This window comes from Adiantum capillus-veneris, chromosome 22 (genome assembly GCF_014529385.1).
Source record: "Adiantum capillus-veneris isolate H3 chromosome 22, ASM1452938v2, whole genome shotgun sequence".
Taxonomy (NCBI): domain Eukaryota; kingdom Viridiplantae; phylum Streptophyta; class Polypodiopsida; order Polypodiales; family Pteridaceae; genus Adiantum; species Adiantum capillus-veneris.
In genome coordinates, this window is record NC_140952.1 from 22,905,670 (window position 1) to 22,929,332 (window position 23,663).

Below are 23,663 nucleotides of genomic sequence, written 5' to 3' on the forward strand. Positions count from 1 at the left end.
TAGAGCTACACGCTCTAAACCTATAGCTAGTGAAGTAAATGAAGGGGGTGGGGAAGTAGAATCACCATTCACATCTCCTGTAGATCCCACACTCCCTCAGAGTGTCCACGTGGACATTCTACCTACCTCATTTAATGAGGGCCCTACCGAGCTACCACCTTCCAAAGTTGCCTCTAAGGTAGCGGTGACTAAAAGTCAAAACACGGGAAGCAACATTGCATCCACCTCACGGCAACCCTCTAGTACACCAAGTTTGGACGGGGTATTTCTCAATGAAAATTGGGAATATGACCTACACACGGAGGCTTTGACCGACCTATACATGGGCTACACATACCATGTGGGTTGATTATAAGTTGTACAATCCACATCTAGTGCCACTAGTCTAGAGGAACAACAACACATGACCTGCAATGTCATCCATAGGATTATCCAGTCCGAGAGGAAAAATCAAGGAATAAACATACCTTCGACGGGTCCTATGTGATTTTTAGACACGGGAAAAGGGAAACAACCCACTCTATCACAAATGGAGACTCCCCCAGTGAGTCCCATCGATCCCCCATATGTTGTTTTGCCAGGGGTCTGAATGCAATCTGAGCCCACAAGTGATAGCTTTACTTTTCCAAGTCTAGCTCATCTTTCCCTTGATGACACCACGGCTACCATGCCTACCCCAATGATGGGCATGCCAAGAAACACGCCATGGACCTCGTTTGTTAGTAAAGCACCGCTACATGGTAGCTCAATGCCTGCAATAGTACCTACAAGTGCAAACCAATCGTATGCACCTATGGGTCCACGTACTCATGTAGTCCCTACCCCTCCCATTATTTCAATTACCTATGCTCCACAACCACAATACACAAGTTCTTATTTCCACGGGACTATACCAGCTAGCATTAGCATGTCACATCCGACGTCTACTATGCCTAGGGCCACTCATATGAACTATGGACCACCACATGGCACAACATCGTACCCAACGTGGAACCCAAGGGCTTCCTATGCGCCAAGCCCAATGCCAATACCTACTCCACATGTAGTCTCTGGAGCACGTTCACCCACGGTGCCTGCTCACTTAGGTGACTTGGCAACGTTTGCTCAAGCTATTGGTCGATCTATTGCTGAGAATATGCGTAACACACCTGATAGAGAGCCTAGAAGTAAGGCAGTACAAATAGCCAAGCTCACACAAAAATTTAGTGGAGACGGGGATGTGAGAAAGCATATCGAAGTGTTTGAACAAATATGCGATTCTCTAGGAGAACACAATGACCTACATAAGAGCAATGCTTTAAGCCTAACCTTAAGTGGAAAGGCTAGGGATTGGTATAGAACCCTAAGGGTGGAAGAAAAAACGATTTACCCTACTCTTAGGAGACTGTTCTTAAAGGAATACATACGAGAGGGAGTTCTTTGGGGTGTAGCCTCTCAGCTCCAGAAAGCCCAACGAGAGGAAGGAGAGTCGGTGAGAGACTATAAGTCGCTTGAAGCATTTGAATTCTCGCTGTAATCCAAATGAGGGCTTCAACAATAACCAATTGCTTGATAGATTCATTAGGGGGTTACGACATGAGGATATCTACAATGGCCTAGTCATTAGAGGTATCACCACTTGGGAAGCAGTCACCACCAATGCAATCCAATTGGAGGATAATTTAATGATTCAAGGAGAAAGAGTGTCTGTTGAGCCTAAATCTATTAGCTCGCAAGCATCAGGGCATCAGCCAATGACCCTAAACCCTATTGCTAAGGGACCAAAGATATCTGAGATGACTTTAGCAGATCTCACCAAGGCTATTCAAGAGAGTCTTAGAGACAATCGTGCCCCGCAAAACAATCATATGTATCCAAGAAGGGAGCAGCAATGGTGCTCAGTATGCTATGGACCGCATAGTACCAGTGAATGCCCTACTTTTAGAGTAAAATTCAATGGGAACTGCAATGCATGTGGGAGGTACGGTCATCAAGCTAAGGATTGCATAGTATTTAAGCGTGTGATGGCCAATAGACCAACCTTAGCATGGACAGACATACCTTGAGTTCCTGCCTTGATGCCGACCCCACCTCTTGAACAAACAGCACAACACATGGTCCCTAGGGCCCAAAATGTTGTTCAAACAACACCCTTACCACCTCCAGTGCTAGGACCGCAACCACCACATCCGAGAATCACTTCTGTGAATCAAGTGGGTTGTGAGTCATCTATTTCTTGTTTGGAAGGCTATGAGGAAGATATAGATCCTAATATTGCCTATGAGATGGACGTGCTTGAAGAAAGTCCACAATACTACATGGAGGACTATTGGGGACAAGTCAAACCTGTATATCAAGTAGCTGCTCTTGCTGCAAGAGGCCAAAATATCAATTACACCGCTAAGAGACCACCTCTTCAATGCTATGAGTGTGGAGGTCCACATCGTGTAGCCGAGTGTCCTATTAGGCTACAAAAGAACGCCACACTAATGCAAACCAATCAAGCGAGCATGTCTACAATGCCGATACTCATGTGTAATCGATGTGGCATAGATCATTTGATTGCCCAATGTCCAAATAATCCAAATGCACCGAAGACACGCCATTAAACTTGATTGAAGTTACCGAGGAGCCATCACCAAGTACACCCGTGGTACCAGTAAACGTACTCACACGATCGATGCTCCAAAAACAAAATTATATTCTTGAGGAAAGAGACACGGCATCAATTGTTCAATCTCAGAAAAAGAAGAAAACACGAAGAAAGAGATCACAAAAAGCAGCGAAGTCAGACAGACCCAAGTTCAAAGACCAACATAGGGACTGGTGACGACCCCGTATATATGAACGACGCTGAAGAAGATTCTGATTCAGGTGAAACCATGGAGACCAAAACGACCACTAACATAGAAACCAACAAGGAAGATCTTCATGAGCCACAATGGCCAGGATCCAAAAAGAAGATAGGAACTTACCCAAACCCTACAGAGGAGATTGAGCGAGTCAAGCAATTAAGGACTTTGGTAGAAGATACCCAAAGGGATCTAGAACTAGCACCTAGGAAGATCTAGATTACAAACACCGTGTTCCCTACGCAACAACAACCTCACTAAGTCCATAGACCCTTGGACATACCTAGTGTCATCCAAGAAGAAAGTGACTTAAAGTCATGGGAAAGTGGGCGTACTCACTTCTTGATGGAAAGAATGTTTACAGAGGGACTACCTGATCCTATCGAAGAAATGGAGATCCCATCTTGCCCACGTCAAGGGACTCAAGGCCAAAAGGTTCCGTTAAGCATTGCCAAATTGATGGATTTCATGTCTTCAGAAGTTAGAACCACCATCATGTCCAAACTATATAAAGACCCCGAGCTAGTCTCAGCCCTTCGAGCCTTCCTCAATGGAGAACTGAAGTTTGGGCTACCACAATTTTCACAGATGGATGGAGCTGAGGAGATGCCAATAGAGGAGGAATACATAGATCCACAAACGAACCTAGATGAGAACCTTGTTATAGAAATACCTGTTAACAAGTTGGGACAATACTTTGAGGGTGATGAATCTAATGCGACTATACCAATCACTACTAAGGGATTAACTGTGAAGGGAATCCTTGATGGTGGCGCTGGGGTTAGCATTGTGACTAAAAATTTCTGGGAAACTATGGGAAGACCTCACCTTGCGACCACAACCATAGTAGTGAAGATGGCCAATGGGTCTATTGTTAAACCTATTGGGATGCTAGAAGATCTCAAGATCAAGGTCTTTGGACATAAAATAAGGATTACCTTTATTGTTATGGATTTCTCCAAACACACTATGGCATCGGAGATGATCTTAGGACGTCCTTTCATGAGGGAAGAAAAAATGGTGCATGACTGGTCTAAAAACCATGTCTACTTGCAGTTCCAAGATTCTGTCGTTCGAGTGGATCTTGTGATGAGTCGAGCACATCCTCTAGGAAACAGGTTTATAATCGATCATAGATCTGACACCACAGTTCACTCGGCCCCATTGCAGTATTGTTACACGTGTAAAGCGGACACTGATGTTGGGGAAGATTTCTCCTTATATGGATGTACTACCTAGGATGACTGAGTCGGACAATGTGGATTGGGTCCACCTAGCAGCAACCATAGACACTTGGGGAAATAGGGGGACGACCTGGGTAACACCCGAGGGGGATGAAATACCACCACTTGTACCCTTAAACATGCTAGAAGCAATGCATATAGCTTCTGATGATCTACAAGATGAAAGTTTGACTGGCATTGAAACCAGTAGCACCTCACAAGACTATAGCCCACACGATTTGGGGTCAGAATCATCAGTTGAAATTGACTCTGAGGACAAAGAATCTGAGTTAAATCTTAGTGAAAATGTGGGGACAAACCATTCAGGGCCCAGTAGTAACCTAGATGATAATCTATCCAAGGGAGCAGAAGACACAAGTAGTGATTCATCTAGTGAGTCTTCACTAGAAATCGACCGTAATCGAGAATTAAACAAGAAGAGTAAGAGATATAAGAGGCGACGATATCGAGCAAATGTGCGTGCTAGAATAAATGAAAAGAAATCTACCGCAGAATCACACCTTATTATCCACAAGCAAATGGCCAAGCTGAGAGCACCAATAAGACCTTAATCTCTATCTTAACCAAAACGGTGGAAGCTCATCGCACAGATTGGGATTTAAAGCTTACATTAGCTCTATGGGCTTATCGTACTGCGTATAAAGTTTCCATTAACTGCACACCATTCAAGATGGTGTATGGCCAAGAAGCGGTTATGCCATGGGAGTTTGTCGTTCCTAGTCTTCGAGTAGCTTCTCAAGAAGGTTGAGATGGTAACCCCTTAGTTGAGCGATTATATATCCTTGAAAGGCTAGATGAAGAGAGGCAATTAGTTGTGCAAAATGCACTTGTGGAGAAAGATAGGAGGAAGAAATGGTTTGACCGTCATCTAAAGAACAAAGATATCAATGTTGGTGATAAAGTCCTTATGTATGGAGTACGTAACGAAAAGAAAAAGTTGAAATATGCGGGAAAAGGACCATATAGAGTATGTGAGATCACCCCACAAGGAACCATTCGTGTGGAGACTCTTGATGGAGTTGAAACCATTGGATTCCTCAATGGGAGCAAATTTAAAAGATACTATGATCCTTTAAGCCAAGAGGAGTTGCGTGCCATCCATACAAAAAGGGCAGCCAAGGAACAAATAGAATTGAATAAGATACAAGCTCAAGCTGAGTCTAAGGAGCGACAACAACGTATAAGACAAAAACGAGAGGCTAACCTTGGAGTCACACATGAATTCCACGTTGAAATCGATGAGGATTGGTTGGACTCTGATACACCTCTACGATACCCTATTGAGATAAATAGCACCTATGGAAAAGTTCTATATAATGCCTTATTGGACACGGGTGCTAAATATAATCTGCTATCATATGGGGTGTGGTGTCAGTTAGGGAAGCCACCTCTATCTGAGAGTATTATCCAAGTCAAGGATGTCAACAAGAAAAAAACTACGGTTTTTGGAATCTGGCACACTTCTGTCAGTTATGACAATGGGGTTGTAGCTCAAGACTTTTTGTTGGAACTATGGAGGGTAATATAAACCTAGGACGCACGTGGATGATAGTCACCAGATGCACTATTGATTGGGGGTGTCACAATGCAAAAACCAGCTCTTATCCCTACCACTCAAGCCATAGTCCCTGAGATATTGCCTAAGGAAATAAAACCCAAAACATTGCATGTCCAAGAGGTTGAACCATACGTCCCCATAGCCCAACTCTCTAAAGCTTCAACTGATGTAGTTGAAAGAAAGCTTGAGACACACAAGAACCATCCTAATATAACAAAGAAAACATACAAGTGGGTCCCTAAAGCCTCTTTAGTAACCATGGCTGATGCTAAAAAACAGAAGCCTCGTAAGAAACGTCCCCCTCACTCCAAGAAAATGTAAAGAAACATTGCGTTGGATTCCTAAACAACTATTGGAAGCCCAAGGATACTATGAAGGAAATGATCAAATCTGGGTGTCCAAACGTAAATTGTACTCTTACCTGTCACCGGGCCCATGTGAGCTCAATCTTGTGGCTCCAAAACAAATTGAAGATCGTGGAAAGGAAAAAACCACAGAATGCGACACACCTGCTCCAGAGCTAGTTTGGGTACCAAAGAAAGAACGATTTGTTCCACATAGCTCAGGAACAGGGAAAGCAAATGAAGCTTCTTGCTCTTCATGTAGTTCCTATACGGAAATAGAAGCTTCGATACAACCTCCACCTACCATTGTACATATCTATACAAGCAAGAAAGAGTTTACACCTCCCGTTGTAAGTTCACCACCTACAACGATGTTGCAAATAAAATCATGGAAGAGTACCTTACCACCCTTGCAACTAGATGAAATGCATAGAGCGGTCGAAAACTATTGGTTAAAGCCTTCACCTATAACAACTTGGAACAACTGGTTTCAAAGGGTGACGACATCATTTCAAACGGTATGATCTACCCAAGGAAGGGGGGAGTGTTTGTTGACATCCATCATTCACTTGCTTCCCTCTCAACCTTTCTCCCTGACCTCTTAATCTCCAATCTTAGGGAATGTATATATAAAGCCTTATACTCACACAAACAAGATAAAAAAGTAAAAGAGCAAGAGTGACTAGCAACGAGAGAGCACCCTATCAGATCCTACACATAAGTCTAAATTCACCATGTCACATCAAGCAACACACAAAAACAACTCATGTTTTAAAGACCTAACCAAATCTATTTGTATTCTCAGAGATGGCTAGTTCACCAGACGCATGCGCTTCTATTTTTGATGAAAGGTACCCTTTTTCTTTTTCTCAAGTGTTTCACATCTGCTACCCTGTACTTTCTTGCGAATGGGATTTGGTAGAGAGACTTGCACGTGAGAGAAATTTTGAGGAGTTAGAATGGCTGATACGTCTATGGATAACTAGTGATCCCTACCCAGTAGCGAATGTTTCTCCGGTGGCACATGCTTCTTCTTTTGCACAGGATGAGTATCCACGCATCGTGAGGTTCTTGATTAACACGCTTGTGCAAGAGGATGATGAAGAAGAAATAATAGAGACCGAGGAAGACTATGGCCTCACGGAAAATGATTTCGTTTATCTAGATGATGAGGATAGAGGCCTAGCCTTAGGGTGGCCACCCGGTTTATATAATATCCTCTTTCCTTGATTCTAAAAGGGATGACAGATAGGTAGGTTAGGGGTCTGGATTGTGTTTTGAGTTTGTTTTCTAGGAGTTTTAATTTTTTCACACTGACATGCCTTCTAGAGGTATAGTGCTTGTTTTTTGGATGTGTTAGGTAGGACTTATATGGATCTCCATCCACATGGTTGAGGACATCTGCTTCGACGAAATGAGCAACTCCATACCTCCAGGTGTACTACTTTCCATGATTCATGTTGGTGGATATGTATAATTGCTAATAATGATTTTTCATGGTTTGTTTGAGTGCAATAGTTATGTTTGTTATCTGCCATTATAGATGTATAAATTTGTCTTTGCTTAAGTTGATGGAACTAGAGTTTAATCTTATGGATGAGCCTTGAGATTAGGAGACCGTGACTTTAGGTTAACTCATTTACTTGACCACTAGGCCTAGTTGATAAAATTATCTGAGTATTTGAGAACTTAGGAATGTTTAAGGCATAGAGAAGCTTGCTCACTTAAAAAACAAAAACACTAGTGAGAATACAAAGGAAATGGAAGCAAAAAACATAAGTGCCACAAATGAAAAATCTAATGCTGGAAGAGAAATCCTGGCTTTATTTGGTACTTCACTCACATGTATTGTCTATGGTACTAGAGCCCTAGTGGTTCCCATTGTGGGCGCTTTTCCTTGAGAAGCAAAAAGCCCCGGACATACAAAATAAGCACACACGTCAAATGATTGTGAACCAAAGTAAAAAAGAGAAAAAGAAAAAAATGAATGACATTTAAAAGACTTCCATCGAGCTTACAGTTAACATTTCAAGCTTTTGTTTGCAGTTGTGAGAGCTAGTTGGCTAATCAAAGCTGAAAAGCACAATTAGGGAATCTTGCATTTAGATAATCTTTTTTAGCTTAGCTAGTACTAGAGTAGTTGTTTTAACCTTAGTCATAGCTAACTAATTGATAGAATCACCCATAAGCCCAAAACTCTTGATTAATTAATTTATTCAAAGTGCGATTTATTTGTCCTTAATGGTAGTCTAACATTTCATAAATATTGCATTTACTCATTTCCACATGTACTTTACATTCCCCTCATGATTTATGGAAATATAATTCCGCTTGCTGAAACAGTGACTTTTCCTTGCAGATTCAAATCCAGATGCTCTACAACATGGACATAACAAGCTTCAACTCAATAGCTTCCGAGGACGGAATCTACATCAGGAAGGGGGGCATGTTAACCCTCACGGCTCACGGACACCCTATTACCTACGACGGACGTTGTAACCTACAGCGGACATTGTATTATTTATTTGGTAGAGTCAGGTACCGGGCTTGTCGGTCCAATAGGAAAAGGGTAAGAGTGATCGCCGATGAGAGGCGCACTCTAACTGGAACATTCAAGGGGTTAGTTGGATAAGCATGGGCGCCCAAGTGTGAATGGGGCGAGCTCATATAAAAGTCAACTAAACCTAAAATTCACTGATTCTCTCATGTGTGCAATAGAAGAGTGCTCTTGCTCCATCTCCATCTCCATCTTCTTCTTCTTCACCTCCTTGTGTGTGTGTGTATGTGAGAGAAAGAGAGAGAGAGAGAGAGAGAGAGAGAGAGAGAGAGAGAGAGAGAGAGAGAGAGAGAGAGAGAGTGGGCGATTGAGCATTACGAAGGCATGACGGCGGCGGCGAAGCGGTTGTGCGCGGCTTCGCGGAGGCTCCTTCTTCTTCGCGGTGAGGAATCCTCCACGAAGCAAGCGTAGAGCGGTGAGTGACACACCATCGCCTTCTTTGAGCTTACTAGTTTAGGCTTGTTGTGTGCTTGGAGCCATTTGTGGCTCGCACACGGTGTATCGGCAAGTTCCTTGCATTGACACGTGCGACATACGCGCACATTATCGAAAGCTTAGGATTCATGAAGTGAATTATGCTACACATGATTTAGAATTGCTAGCAGTTATTCACGCTCTCAAGCTATAGAGACATTATCTATTGGGACGCAAATTCTAGTTGGTAACAGATCACAAGAGCCTTCAGTGGATTTTTACCCAACCTAACCTTAACATGAGACAGAGGAGATGGATAGAGCTCATGCACGAATATGATTTTGATATTAAATTTAGACCAGGTAAGGATAATGTTGTGGCAGATGCCCTAATCCGTAAAGCTTTTTTGGGGGCAATTTCCATGGCTAAAAACCCTATTTTAGACAAGGTCTCGGATGCTGCTGTCAGAGATGCAGATTACCAGATGCTTGCTAGTATCCTACGTGAAGAGAGGGTATCATCAAATCAGCCTAAACCTCTACATTACTCCTTAGAAGATGGGAAAATTTACTATAGGAATCGACTATGGATACCTAAGGATTCTACCCTAAGGAATGCTATCCTATATGAAGCACATGATGGCCCAACTTCAGGACATCCAGGTTATGCCAAAACCATAAATGCAATTCACAGAAGTTACTATTGGCAAGGTATGAAGGGTGATGTCCTTCGCTATGTCAAGCAGTGTTAGTCTTGTCAAAGGATTAAGACAGAAAGACTAAAGATGCCAGGTAAATTACATCCTTTAGATATTCCCCGAATGAAATGGGAATGTATTAGCATGGACTTTATCACCGGGTTTCCTTCTGTCCAAGCTGGCTATGATTCAATCATGGTCATAGTCGACTTGCTTACTAAAGTGGCTCACTTAATCCCAGTCAAGACAACCTTGCAGCTTCAGATATTGCTCGTCTGTTTGTGAAGGAGGTTTTCAGAATTCATGGTTTATCCAAGAGGATTGTCAGCGATCGTGATGCCAAGTTTACTTCAAAGTTTTGGGTATCATTGTTTCAAGCTATTGGAACCCAGTTATGTTTTAGTACTGCTTATCATCCTCAAACTGATGGACAAACTGAGAGAGTTAATCAAGTAATTGAAGACATCCTCAGAGCCTACTGCAATAGAGAACCTCGCAAGTGGATTCAATACCTACCCTTGGTAGAGTATGCATACAATTCCTCTACTCATAGAAGTATTGGAACGACACCTTTTAATGCTCTTTATGGTCAAGAATGTTTATCACCTCTTAACTTTTCTAACCCCACTATAAGGGTGGTAGAAGCCTCAAAGAAAATACTTGAAGAAATGGAAGCTCGAACCAAAGCTATTCGAAGGGATATTCAAGCGGGTCAAGATTGACAAAAGAAGTACGCCGACTTAAAAAGATTTGATCGGATTTTCAAAGAAGGTGATAAAGTTTTCTTACGAGTAAAGCCCAAAAAGAGCAAACTGTCTCTCGGAAGGTATAAGAAGCTTAGCTACCGATATTGTGGACCTTACGAAATAATAAAGGTTGTAAGTGATCAAGCTTATAGACTAAAACTCCCTTCTCATCTCAAAGTGCATGATGTATTTCATGTAAGTCTGTTAAAACCTTATGTATATAACCATGACCATATCTTTGATGATGAGAAAATCATTTTACCTACTCAAGATGTTCTACAACTCCAACCTGATACTATCCTAGAAACTCGGGAGAGAAAGCTTAGGAATAGATCCATCAAAGAAGATCTTATCTTATGGAAGGATTTCCCTATAGAAGATGCTACTTGGAAAGATGAGACATCCCTTCTTAAGGATTACCCTTCACTGTTCTTGAGATGAGGGCATCTCAAATTCTAAGTTGGGGAGATTGTAAAGTCTCTACTTTCAAATTTCACACAAGTTCTATTACGCATTTGAATTTTTTTTAACCATCACTCATTATTTAAGATATTGAAGTTCAAATTATGAATCATAGGTTGAGAAAACCTAGAATTTAAAATTTACGCTACAAAATTCTGACATGTTTAGATATATGAATCACTAATTAACTTATTGTAAGACTTAATTACTGATTGTAGAATTTTCTCTTACTACTGTAAAGTTAATATAAGACTGTAAAGTTTAACTTAAAAATGTAAAGTAAATTATCATTAAGGAAATAAATAACATAATTATAAAGACAAAAGAATACAAAGGGATGACAAATGAAGGCACATGGACTCACATAGGAGGGGACAAAGTGAGACACACTGTCACATGAAAAGAAGAGGCTAGTCTTGACTAATCTTAATGAGGGGGGGCTGTGTGGCCTTATCTTTTGATGATAATGACAAATTGGTCAAGCTAATGGGTACCACAAGGGTACCAAAAATGCGGGTATGTTTTGTGCGGAAAACAAAAAATATTATTTTAAAAAAATGAAATTTTTTTTTGGACGTTTTCCTTTCTGCTATAAATAGAGCATCCATACTCACACTTTAAACATAGAGATTGCCTCTATAGCGCTCACAAAGTCCTGCCACTTCTCTTAGAGAGAAGGCGTCCACAAACCACTAAGAGATCAAAAACTCTAGTGGATTAATAAGGTGCGTATTAATTAAGCATTCAATTAACTTTAGGAATGATGTATGTGTGCTATCTCTTACTCTAATCTCTCTAATAGATTAGTAAGATTCAATTAGCTATGTGTGTGTGTGTGTGTGCTATCTCTTACTCCAATCTCTCTAGTAGATTAGTAAGATTCAATTAGCTATGTGTGTGTGTGTGCTATCTCTTACTCTAATCTCTCTAATAGATTAGTAAGATTCAATTAGTTTTAAGAAGGATATGTGTATATGTGTGCTATCTTTTACTCTAATCTCTCTAAAAGATTAGTAAGATTCAATTAGCTTAAAGAAGGATGTGTGTGTGTGTATGCTATCTCTTACTGTAATCTCTCTAATAGATTAGTAAGATTCAATTAGTTTTAAGAAGGATATGTGTGTGTGTGTGTGTGCTATCTCTTACTGTAATCTCTTTAATAGATTAGTAGGATTCAATTAACTTTAGGAATTATGTGTGTGTATGTTTTCTCTTGCTCTAATCTCTCTAATAGATTAGTAAGATTCAATTAGCTTTAGAAAAGGATATGTGTGTGTTCTCTTTTACTCTAATCTTCTAATGGATTAGTAAGATTCAATTAGCTTTAGAAAAGGATGTGTGTGTGTTCTCTTTTACTATAATCTTCTAATGGATTAGTAAGATTCAATTAACTTTAAAAAAGATGTGTGTGTATGTTTTCTCTTACTCTAATCTCTCTAAGTATACCTACTCTCTCTAGTTAGTACATCTTCACTATTAACTTATGCATAGTTAATTGAAAGTTAATACATAAGAGAACTTATCATATTCTTATTATACATGATGAAATTCTCATTCACCAATTTTATTGTCAATTAGATTAAGTAGAATTTTGAATAATGCTAAAAATTGATTTAGTTGAAGTATAGAAATTGAAGTTAGAGTTGGATTAGAAATGTGAAGAAAAAAAGTAATGCATTCCTAAACTTTCACTCATAGTTTACACACTTAATTTTTGATTTATTACGATTAGCAAATATTTGATGTATAGAAATTAAATGTAGAACAACAACACTAAGTGTGAATCCGAGTTGGCGAGGGTTCAAATTACAGACTCTCTTTGGAAACAAGGAGATTACTAGGGAAATTGACCAATTTAAAGTTCTAAGTGTATAACATAAGTGTAGTACAAAAAAATGGCTCCAAAGCGTACTTGAACCAAAGGCGGTAATGATTATGAAGTGGTACAAGTAACGGTGGAACTCCTGCGGAACATGTTATGTCTCCACCAATCAGATCAATCTGAGCTACGGTACAGGTTAGTATTGCAGTTTCAAGTTATGCATCATTACATATGCGAGACCATAGAAATATAATATTTACCTTATGAAAAGAAAACACGGACCGAAACCACGGGGCTTAACCCCAAGAAACTCGGCATATGTTTGACAAGTAGGAAAGATTGTCTGGTTAAATTGGTTACTATAGGAAAGAATGTTTGTCCAAAACCTTCGGTAGGGTTTCTCTCAAGTCTCTCTACTTATTAGCGCTGGTATTATGTGGCAGTTGCCAAGGCGTGAGATGACGTCCACGATGGCACCGCTGATGCTGTGGTGGGAGTACACCCAGATTAGCCCAGTTGGATACTGCGGTTTTGTTTTGCCATGGCGTGAGGATGACGCCCAGATTGACACCGTTGTTGTTGTGGCGAGAGTACGTCTAGATTAGCACAACGAGAACTTGTCGAGCGGTATGGGATGCTCATGAGGACAAGGGTTTTTATAAATAATGTATATACAGATCAGACATAATAGCGCCAGTAGAGATTCTTGAGTGAACCTAATCCAAGGGTTGTTGGTTTAAAATTGGACGACTTCTTGTTTGACTATTGTTTGTAATATTGTTTGAAGGGCTGTTTTAACAAACCAGTATCATAAATAAAGTAAAGGAACATGTATGTTTATACAGTGTGGTAGTAATTAGATAACAAAAGAAGGGTGAGTGTGGTGTGGAAAGTGGGAGAATGATACCCCGAAAGTATCATTCTATGGACGGGTGGACCCGATGAGTCGGGTAGCTTTCCAACGCTAGAATTTTTTTTTATAGTCATAAATCTTAAAAGAGACAAACCTTGGCGGTTGTGCTTCTGAAACATGGGGAAAAAAGTGCACAGGTTGGTCACTCTAAGATTTATACTTTTAGGTATAATTGATTATAGATAGTTTTTAGATAGGGTTACTTGTCGACATGGTGTGTAGTCTACAAAACATTTAAACTAACATTACCTCTAATTGTAAGAAAAGTGTAGAAAATCGATTAGGTCTAATAATGTTTTACCTTCGTATCCTCATCCATTTCCTTGAGTGCTTTCCTTGTAAGGCCGATGCTCAAACAATTGTCTCCACCCATTGAAATGAGTGGTTTGTGTGGGTGAAAGGCACTTCAGGCACACTCCCATAAAAGCCACAAGATTTTATTTTCACCACGATGCTTGCCATTTAAATATCACTCATTTCAGTAGACATGTATGAGTGGTGGCTGGGAGACTTTTGTCTTCAAAGTTGATTTCAAATTGTGTAGGCGTTGCCTCCTTTCCACTTGGATCCTTCATACCTATATAGGTAGCAAGCACCGAGAGTGTTTCATCTTCTTCGAGTCCAAGTTTCTTTGCTATGTCATTGAGAAAAAGAAATTGATGACCTTATATGACCACTCCATGCAATGTGAGTTATTGGAAGTCGGGAACTTCCTCCAACAATTCATCTCCCTCTATCATCCGATCTTCCTTTTCAGTGGAACTCGGCTCTTGTAAGACAACAAGTGCCATGGATACTTCGATCTACTCATTGATCTCCTTGATATCTTCATTTGCCTCCTCCACAAGGGTTACATGTTCCTTTTTGCACACCTTTTCTTTTGATTTTCCCTTGTTTGTGCCCTTAAGCACAAGCAATGCAAGTACATTGTCCCAAGCTATGAACTGGGTGCCTATACACCCCATGCCCAGGTTCATGAGGTCATCCTCATCCTCTGTCATGTAGTCTCATTTGGTGAGCCCTTCGATAAACTAGGCAAAAGTGAAAATTTTTGTCGGTTGCATAGAGGTGTTTGAGGAAATCCACCAGTAAGCACACCATTTGGATCCCTCGAACACGATGGCATATTCTTCCATGTGCTACTCCATGTAGTTGAGAAAGCTTTGGAAGGCCTCTGCATGCAGCTTGGCAATGGCTTGCACGTTAATAGAGCCCTCATGAACACACTTACTAGGTCATGTGCAAGGCTAACCTTGTCCAGCTGTGCAAGGAGTGCATCACATTACGTTTCCATGGGTTCGTTTGCAAGGAAGATTCCAAAAAATCTTAAAGCCAGAGCTCTGTGAAAATCACAAATGAACTTTAAAAACTTAGGCAACAACTTATATACCCAAAGTCACTTTAAGAGCTTTTTAAAAAATCCTTTAAATTAAGAGAAGATTTCCAAATTACCCTTGTAATTTGTGGAAATTCCCAAAATACCCCTCAAATTTAAAAAATTCCCTATGTGCCCCTCATATTTGGCCATATTCAACTTTGCAAAATACCCCTAATTAATCTCGCAAACATACCTAAAAACATTTTATTTTTGCAACTCTTCATAAATAGATTGGTTCTTCTCAATAGAAGAGGATAAAAGTAGGATTTAAGATGGTATTGAGGGCTCTTCAAATGAATTTTTTCATCATTTTTGAACACAAATGCCTCTATTTTGTGAGCTTATTGGTGAATAATTTTGTCAAAGATGCTAATAGATCTCCATTGTCATAAACATTAGACTTTTTGAAAATTGGGGCAAATCCATCCCAAAATGATGTACTAGGTTCCATGCATTGCCCACACTTTGAATTTGCTTCTCACTTTAGGAAAATTTCATTTGTGAGACAAAATTTAATAGGATCTAATAACATCATCAAGTTCATTAGAGAGCATGCTCTTACTTATGCTCTATTTAGAACTAAATCGCTCGACAAGAATTTGCAAATATTTTGTGCTACATGGTTTGCAATTGCATACTACGTTCTTGAAATGTTGTAGCAAGTTAAGATATCCCTTTGTGAAACAGTCATAGATAGAAGTTGGGATATTAGGATTGACAAGTATCCCCTTGCTACTGCCAACAACCACCAAGTGATTTCAGCTTGTGAAGTCTCTAGTGTTCTGGAGAAATGTGAAAAAAAAATTCATTGTTAAAGAGACTTTCCTGCATCTGTACACTTGGTTGATAAAGATGCATTCATATTTGGGCAGGTCTATTTGTACATACATGAGGGTATTCGTAATCTAAGGAGAGTACGTACTTTGTAGAATGGGAGAAAAATGGTATGGTGTCCTTTGCTGAGAAATGTTGGAATCAATTACACACCCCTTTACATGGAGCAAGCTTTGTGCTAGATCCAAAGTTTCAAATGCACAATCAATTTGCTAATAATGAGGTCATCAATGATTTTAAGAAAGTGTATGCATATTAGGTGATGTAGATGGGAGAGTATCTTACACATAGAAGGCAATGTACACCGATAGGGAATAAATGTTTGGGGATCCATGGCACATAGATGTGATCAAGACATTGAGTGCTTGGTGGAAGGAATATGGAGGAGAGAAAGTGGAGCTATAACACATGGCTAGCTATTAGGTTCTTGTTAGTGGATGCATATAGTGTAAGCTATGAGTGAATTGGTCATCTTTTTTTTTTTGTGAACACTAAGAAAATAAGTCAATTGACTCCTAGAAAATGGGATGTAGATTTAGTGTTCGTCTTTTGCAATAAGTGACTAATGCACAATCCAGCAAGGATAGCTACACAAGCTATAGATAAAAGCTTCGGATATTTTTAGACCCATGAAGCAAATTGCAAGCGAAGCCCACTTTGATGATGAAATTGAGTGAGATATGGAAGATGTGGATCCAAATTGTTCAAATGTGGAGGAAGTGGATGATATGGTGCCTATGATTGACACTCGTGATAATGTATACGCACTCCAATTTTGTAATGACTAACACTTTTGTATATGATGGTTCAAAGTCTTATGACCACTTTTATAATGATTGCACAGCTATTTGTGGGTGAGAAATGAAACATACCTTTTATTAAGTAAAGCCCTTGGATGTCACATATCTCTCTCTCTCTCTCTCTCTCTCTCTCTCTCTCTCTCTCTCTCTCTCTCTCTCTCTCTCTCTCTCTCTCTCTCTCTCTCTCGTGCAACCATTTTTTTACCTCGTAGACAACAATTCACTCTTTTGATCATAACTTCTTCATCCAAACTCCCGCTTGGGTAATCTATCACCTCAATCTAAGAGCACAACACCATCTTCCCATTGATGTAAAAATAGAAATTTTTGAGTTTTGGAAGGCTTTTTTGTAGCATCATTTTTTAAGTAAAGAGGTTTGGAAAAGTGAACTCTTATCTCTTATTTTACATACAATGTCTTCTAGCACTCACAAGGATTCTTCTTCTTCAACAAGGTCCACAACCATTGTAGAAAATGATCCAAAATCTCCTAAGTGTGAAGATAGCAACACAACCACTCAACCAATGACATAAAAAACCATGATTATAGCATACTTGGTATCGTTGCAAGAGATCATAAATAAGCAAGGTGAAGACTTAGGAATGTAAGCACTCCCTTGTGGACTTGAATTCTTTGAAGTAGCACGTAATAAAAGTGGAGTATGAACATGTATTAAAAGAGGATAAATATGACACCATGAGCCGAGATGTATGCGACATGAAAAATGTATGCACAAACAAGTCTTGGGCTAATGTGTGTAGTAAAAATGTGGTTCCTAATTCCTCTCTCATACAAGCTATGGCCCAAACAACAAATGTTGAGAATGTGGATATAGAGGAGTTGAAGGAATGGGAGCGTTATTCGTGGAATTCCTGAAGAGAAGCTAGAGACACCTCCTCTTGCCATTGTTTTCAAATATTTCTTCAAAAAACACTTTTTCATGTCAGGAGTTATGCTTTATGAAGCACATAGAGTGGGTAAGCAAAGAGCTCCTTGCTTGGGAGAACGACTAATTTTATGCACCATGACGGATGAGACCCAATGAAAGATTATCCTTGATAATATTTGGATTTATTTGATACAAAAAAATTTTATGTGAAGATTTTACTTTTAAGCAACAAAATATGTGTTGCAAGGCATATGAGGAGAGGAATAGTAAAAACAATGCGGAGACAAGTCCCTTGAGCAAATAGGAGTGTGCAACCTATGAGGTTGGGTTACAACTGAAAGTATGCTTTTGGAATTGCAATGGATTCCCATGGAATGTGGAGGTTGGCATAGATAAACTAACAAGCAAATCCAATCTTGTATTTCTTGTTGAAACTTGGGAGCATGATACACAAAGGATTAACGGGTTGGAGGATTACAATGTACATTCATTGAAGTGGTAAAAAAATTCCAAGAAAAAAAGAGGGCAAGGAGTGGTAGCATGTATGATTAAGAAAAGATTGGAAGATTTTGTATCAATTATGAAAGATGACAAGCACAAACATTATGCATGGCTCGAAATCATGACACTAAAAAAGAGCACCCATTTTTGTAGCCAATTGCTATGCTCATCATCATGATTTTCCCTTTATGCTTTCATGGTGATAGAGATCAACCACTTGCTAATTTAGAGGAGGATATTTCATATTTTAAAGGCAAAGGTGATGTTATTGTGTTTGGGGATATGAATGCTTGCATAAAAACATTGCAGCACAAAACTTAACAATTTGATATGTCATACATTTCAAGGGAGTTGGAAGAGGCTTTTGGTGACGTTGTTGTTAAAGCTTTTCCTTGTGGTCGAAAAAAGATGTTCATCTAGATTTTAGTCAAAACTAGACTCTCTTTGATGTGATGGGAGTTGATTATGTGGAAGTGTCCTTGAACTCCCCAAAACTCAACTTAAGTACAACTTCTGCTATACCAAAGGTAGGAATTGCAGTTTCAAAACTTATATACAATGTTTCTTCTAGTTCTTTTATTGGTGGATTTCCCATCATTATCCAGGTTCCATAAGATACTAGATTATTTGTATCTGGATCTATCACAACTGAGCATGTAAATTTGAGTCTTGTTTCTCCACATATGCTGAAATTGATTGTCATAGGAGACAATTGATCTTCTTCCTTATCCTTGTTCTTCTCTTGATCTTGCGTTTGTTGAATATTTGACATTAAACTTGGAAAATTTTCTCCTTCACCTGATTTCGGTTGTGCATTTTCTGGAGCCGGCTTCTTTGAAACAAATTTTGTTGATTCTTCAGGTATGTCGATGATGACAAATTCTTGTGGTTGCTCTGCTTCGTTTGTTTGCACTTTGGCACCATGTTCTATGATGTAGCTATTTGTCTCCCCTTTTTTGCTTTCATACTCACAAACCTCATTAGCTTCCTTCACCACATTTATCATAAAGTAGGGAGTTATGTCATAGCCATTCTTGTCACAAAAATTCATAGTCATTATTTCATTTATGCACACATCTATAGTATCCAGTAGGTGATCACATCCACAACCATCACATAGCCTATGGATTTTGATTTGTTTGCTTGCATTGTTTCTCTTGAACGTGCTTGATTTTACCTTTTTAGGAACATGTATTACTTGATCTAGAGTTTTCAAGGTTTCTGGTTGTATTAGAGCTTGGCCGATAATTATGAGCTTTTTGCACGTCTCCATTCTCTTGGTTTTGAATTCAAGATGTGGATAGGTCAGCAATCGTTTTTCCAAAGTTTGGTTGTTCTTCAATCTCGCCTCATAGGCTTGCAACATAGCATCTAAATGCTCGTTTACGCTTGACACGGTCTATGAACATTAATGTATTTTTGTCCATGGAGTATTGAATTTTTGTTGGTTGTGTCACATACATTGGTTGAATGTAGTTAACTACCACTCTACCATCAATCAAAAGAGGTGGCTGTTGCCCTAGAATACGTTGCGGTCTCAATCAAGTGTCACACCATGGGGTGGGATGATCCCCTCCACAGGTCTCACATCTCCTCACTTGAGGTTGTCATACATTTGGATTCTATGTGTAGCCTTGGTTCATCCTTATAATCACCTTCTCAACCACTTGATCAATGCATGGTTCCATAGGAGTTTGAACATCTCACTTTGTTACGGATTCACTTGTTTAAGAAGAGACACTACTAGTCGCGTTATCTATATCTTTAGTCACCTGTCCATAAGCCTTGCAATTGTTAACTAGGTATAAAGCTTCTCTAGTGACTTGCTCAAATGTCGTGCATGCTTTCAAATATAGGTCCTTTTTTAGAGTCTCATTCTTCAAGCCCTCAATGAAGAGAACTGATAATCTCTCATCTTTTTTCGTAACTCTTGTGTGGGACACCTTTCTATGTATCGTTTGAAGCGAAGCAAAGCTTTTTCTTCACTTTCTCATTTCCTTTTTGTTTGAAAGCATAGATTTATGACACCGCGTAGTGCTTGATCCCCCTTTTGGAGAATTCCTCTGAAAATTCACGCAAGAGTTGTTCTATGTGTGGAAAATCATCTTTACTTAGTGATTGAAACAATGTCAAGGCAGTCCCTGTTAGGAAATATGGCGTAGCTAAATAGCTATTTGAGTAGATTACTTAATGGAGAGAGATAGATTTCACACACAAGAGATTATAGAGTAGAGAGAGAGAGAGAGAGAGAGAGAGAGAGAGAGAGAGAGAGAGAGAGAGAGAGAGAGTACACACGATATACGTGGTTCACCCAATGTGGGCTACGTCCATGGGAAAGTAGCCACTCAATGGCTTTAGTACTTCAAAACAAGAAGTAGTTTACAAAGGGATTATACCCTTAATGGAGCTCCCGCCTTGCTTCACTCTCACCACCTCACACTCTCCTTGTTGCATCAACTTCACACTATCTGAAATGTGTGTAGAAATGGCCTCCTTTTATAGGCCAAAAGGGCTGCCCTCTCTCATGAGAGGCAGCCATGTGTAGCCGCCCTTGTGTAGATAAGTCCAAATCGGACCCTTCAATCCGCCCATGTGTGGCCGCCCTTGAGAAGACAAGTCCGCTTTTGAATTCGGCCACCGGCCATTGAATTCGGCCCTCGGCACCGGCCATTGACTTCCGACCACCGGCCATCGGCCATTGACTAACGGCCACCGGCCAACCGGCCATTGACTTACGGCCACCGGCCATTGACTACCAGCCACCGGCCAACCGACGATTGTTTTCCGACCACTTTTCGACCGCCATCCGGCCATAATATTCCGGCGAGGGAAAAAAGTCTCGGGGCCCCCTAAAGTTGCCCCTGATTTTCCTTCACGCACGATGGCTTCTCCTCATAATGGGGGCCTTACAAATGTGCGCTTTTACCAAAGAAAATTACAAGGGTAATACAGGCGCCATACTTAACAGTCCCTTCTAATGTCAACCCAAATACCTCGTACTAGGTGTGAAAATCTGCAATTTTGTCAGTGATCTAATCTCAATCTATAACAGGGGGACATGGATCACAATCCATGTACCTTTGTGTCAGAATGCACTAAAACTTGGCACGCAGCTTGCCCTTGGTCCACTGATCACTACTATATGATATTTGTGTGCTTTGTATTTGATTAGTTCAATCGAAAGTCAATCCTCAGATCTGTTTTAGCAATTTTTTACTTTGAACTATTTTTGCCTTTTTGACCGGATTTTTGAAAAATTTTGGTTACATTTTTCTAGGATATTTTATTCACAATGGTCTCTGCTACAGGCTGGTATAGTTTGTGCCCAAAAATTCACATAAGGGACATGGATCACGATCCATGTTTGATCACTTCTGGATCTGAAATCTGGTGTGCTGATAGACTTTGATGTTTGCAGCGTACTCCCCAAAAAAAAATTGAATTTGGATCAATTTTGACCAACCAAGGTGAATGAAGGAGTACGAGCGGAAGTGCGACGCGAGAGAGAGTGCGAGAAGAAGAGCACGACGATATGGTGACTCGCTCTACTGTAATGTCTAGAGCATAGTGAGTTCTTATTAGGTTTTTACAAAAGAATATGTGTACATACCTGGCGGCCCGCCCACTTACCTGGGCGACCACATTGGGCTTTGTACCCCAACAACCTCCCACTTAAAGTCCAATGTGGTACTTTAAGTGTGAGAGAAGCTACTATACAAGCTAATATACAAGAGATATAGAGAAGTGATGTACTACCCTACACCTAACTGCTTGCAAAAATGAGCAAATCTCTCTGAGGGAATTCCTTTTGTAAGTAGATCAGCAGGATTTTCTGTGGTGTGAACTTTGACAAGCTGAAGTTGCTTATCCTCGAGCATTTCCCTGATGAAATGATACTTCACATCCACATGCTTTGTCTTTGAGTGATAAACTGGATTGCGAGCCAATTGTATAGCACTTTGACTATCACAATATAACACAGGCATCTCTTCTTTGATTCCCAAATCTGTTACTAATCGATTAAGCCAAATTGATTCTTTGCATGCCTCTGATGCTGCAACATATTCAGCCTCTGTAGTAGACTGAGTAACACAATCTTGTAATCTAGAACGCCATGATACTACTCCACCAGCCAATGTAAAGACATACCCTGACGTAGACCTTCGCTTGTCTATAAAACCCTTTACACTTAGCTCCTGACTCCCATAGCATATACGCATACTCTTTGTAGCTTTCAGGTATCTCAATATTCCTTTCACTGCCTCCCAATGTTTCTTGCCTGGGTTTGACATGTATCGACTTACTACTCCCACTGCAAATGCAATGTCTGGGCGAGTAGCAATCATTGCATACATCAAACTACCCACTGCAGATGCATATGGAATCTTATCCATTTCAGCCTGTTCTTCCTCAGACACATGACAATCTTGTTTGCTAAGTTTCACATATGGTGGCAATGGAACACTCAGTGCCTTTCCCTTCTCCATATTGAAACGTTGCAAAACCTTGTCAATATACTCTGTTTGAGATAACCAAATCAACTTCTTTGATCTGTCTCTCTCAATGCGCATACCAAGTATATGACTTGCCTCACCCATGTCTTTCATGTCAAACGATTTTGCCATCTTTGACTTCAAAGCTGAAATTTCTTCCAAGTGCTTGCTAGCAATCAACATGTCATCCACAAACAAAATAAGGATCAGCCAACTGCCATCCTTAGCCTTCTTTGTATATAGATAGTGATCGAACTCACTACGTTTGTAGCCTTGAGAAAGCATAAACTTGTGGAATTTATGGTACCATGCCCTCGGTGATTGTTTTAAGCCATAAAGACTCTTTAACAACAGGCATACCCAATCTTCCTTGCCTTTCTCAACAAACCCTTCTGGCTGCTGCATGTAAATTTCCACATCTAAATCACCATGCAAGAACGCTGTCTTGACATCCATTTGGTGCAACACCAAATCTAATATGGCAACCAATGCAAGAAAGCATCTCAATGTAGTCATCTTGACCACCAGAGAGAAGACTTCATCAAAGTCAATGCCTTGTTCTTGCTTAAAGCCCTTGGCAACAAGCCTTGCTTTGTACTTTGGCTGACTATCATGAGCGGTGATCTTATACTTGTAAACCCATTTACAAGGTAGAGCCTTTTTGCCCCGTGGTAATTTAACTAGCTTCCATGTCTGGTTTTTATGCAGAGCTGTCATCTCTGACTGCATGGCCAATTGCCAATTCTTGGAGTCCTTCATTTGCACTGCTTCCTTGTAACATGAAGGATCATTGCAATCAGTCAACATGACATAGTTCATAGATGGAACAAACCTATCAGGAGGTCGCGTGACACGTCCAGATCTACGCACAATAGGTGGCTCAGGCTCAGCCACAACCTGTGGTTCCACTCTATCCTGTCCTTGCTCCTCTTGAGCCCTGACATTTTGTCTTGCACGTGCAGGTCCATCTTCTTGGAAGACAACTCTTCTAATCTCCTCAACCCTCTCTGGTTTAGAATGATATTTTGATTCATTAAAGTGAACATCATTGCTGCGGACAACCTTTCTGGATTCGGGATCCCAAAGTCTGTACCCCATCTCACCAGAATTACCATAGCCTAGAAAGATGCACTTTCTACTCTTTGGCTCAAGTTTGTTCCTAAATTCCTTTGGAACGTGA